At 48.0% G+C, this 2,355-nt stretch overlaps 1 pseudogene; it reads right to left on the minus strand.

Annotated features, from left to right (window-relative positions):
- LOC104993078 overlaps positions 1 to 1,780 on the minus strand; it is a 3,834-nt pseudogene extending 2,054 nt beyond the window's left edge.
- Between the last annotated feature and the right edge of the window lie 575 nt (positions 1,781 to 2,355).

The following is a 2,355-nucleotide window of genomic DNA, read 5'->3' on the forward strand; positions in this document are numbered from 1 at the left end:
TCCAACACCACAGTTCAAAAGCATCAATTCTTCAGCGCTCAGCCTTCTTCACAGTTCAACTCTCACATCCATACATGACCACAGGAAAAAGCATAGCCTTGACTAGACGAACCTTTGTTGGCAAAGTAATGTCTCTGCTTTTGAATATGCTATCTAGGTTGGTCATAACTTTTCTTCCAAGGAGTAAGCATCTTTTAATTTCATGGCTGCAGTCACCATCTGCAGTGATTTTGGAGCCCAAAATAATAAAGTCTGACACTGCTTCCACTGTTTCCCCATCTATATCCCATGAAGTGATGGGACCGGATGCCATGATCTTCGTTTTCTGAATGTTGAGCTTTAAGCCAACTTTTTCAATCTCCTCTTTCACTTTCATCAAGAGGCTTTTGAGTTCCACTTCACTTTCTGCCATAAGGGTGGTGTCATCTGCCTGTCTGAGGTTATTGATATTTCTCCCAGCAATCTTGATTCCAGCTTGTGTTTCTTCCAGTCCAGCGTTTCTCATGATGTACTCTGCATATAACTTCAATAAGCAGGGTGACAATATACAGCCTTGACATACTCCTTTTCCTGTTTGGAAACAGTGTGTTGTTCCATGTCCACTTCTAACTGTTGCTTCCTGACCTGCATACAAATTTCTCAAGAGGCAGGTCAGGTGGTCTGGTATGCCCATCTCTTGAAGAATTTTCCACAGTTTATTGTGATCCACACAGTCAAAGGCTTTGACATAGTCAATAAAGCAGAAATAGATGTTTTTCTGGAACTCTCTTGCTTTTTCCATGATCCAGCGGATGTTGGCAATTTGATCTCTGGTTCCTCTGCCTTTTCTAAAACCAGCTTGAAAATCAGGAAGTTCAGAGTTCACATATTGCTGAAGCCTAGCTTGGAGAATTTCGAGCATTACTTTGCTAGCATGTGAGATGAGTGCAATTGTGCGGTAGTTTGAACATTCTTTGGCATTGCCTTTCTTTTACATTGGAATGAAAACTGACCTTTTCCAGTCCTGTGGCCACTGCTGAGTTTTCCATATTTGCTGGCATATTGAGTGCAGCACTTTCACAGCATCATCTTTCAGGATTTGCTGAGTGGCTCAGTGGTAAAGAATCTGCCTGCCAATGCAGGAGACGTGGGTTCAATCCCTGATCCAGGAGGATCCTGCATGCCCCAGAGCAACTAAGCCTGTGGACCACAACTACTGAGGCTGTACTCTAGAACCTAGGAGCTGCAACTGCTGAGCCCACCTGCAGCAATTACTGAAGCCCACTCACTCTGGAGCCTGCGTTTCACAAGAGAAGCCGCCACGAGGGAGTAGCCCCCACTCATTGCAACTAGAGAAAAGCCCATGCAGCAACAAAGACCCTCTGGCTCAGTCTGCCTGAAATGCAGGAGACCCGGGTTTGATCCCTGAGTGGGGAAGATCCCATGGAGAAGGAAATGGCAACCCACTCCAGTATTCTTGCCTGGACAATCCCATGGATGGAGGAGCCTAGTAGGATACAGTGCACGGGTCGCAAAGAGTCAGACACAACTGAACGACTTCACTGTATAAGATACTAGAGTATAAAGGATAGCAGATTGTTGTACTGCTATTTGCATGAACTTTGGGGCTTAGTAGAGGGCTGTGTTTCTGCTGCTGGGTTTGGCTCCATCTCCCTACCCAGTCCATCAGGTGTCTGTCAAATGAGATCTGGTTCTCACCCAGGTTGAATCGAAGGCAGCCTTTTGTGTGGGGAAGGATGGGAGCGCTGTAAATGCCCACAAACTGCATGAGAAACGGCATTGCACAAGAAGGAGCCAGGACCTAGGTCCAAGACGGGTTTGCCTTGGTCTGGGATGAGCTCAGTGTCCAGGTGGGAATGGGGCAGCTCCTGAGCTGGGTGGCTCTGCGCTGAGACAGCAGACGCACCGGTGTGAGGGCCTCTGTCATGCCCTCTGGGAACAGGTGGTGCAATGAGAGAAAGTCAACAAGACTTGTGCCGAGAGGTGCTGAGCTGGCCACATCCGCCCAAAGCAAGAGCCTTATTTAGAGGTAAGTCCAACTGCACGAGCAAGAGAAACTCAGCTGTGGAGGCCTCTCTTGCCAACAGTGAATCTGAATCAGAAAAAGAAAACAAAAAGGTGTGGGATGGATCCTGGAAAGAGCCACAGTTCCCTAAGGTCAGGGGCAGCCAGGATGGATGCATGTAGACGCTGGACTCCAAGAACAGGAGAACTGAAATACTGCCCGCCACGCCAGTAAACAAAGGATGTTGCAGCCATCAGGCCATTACATTACAGCCTCCCTGATGGTAAGCCCTGAGGGAACTCAGGATGAGACAAACGGGCTGCCCGCTGTCAAGCCCATCCAGCAGCAGC

This window comes from Bison bison, unplaced genomic scaffold, assembly GCF_000754665.1.
Source record: "Bison bison bison isolate TAMUID 2011002044 unplaced genomic scaffold, Bison_UMD1.0 scf7180017864232, whole genome shotgun sequence".
Taxonomy (NCBI): domain Eukaryota; kingdom Metazoa; phylum Chordata; class Mammalia; order Artiodactyla; family Bovidae; genus Bison; species Bison bison.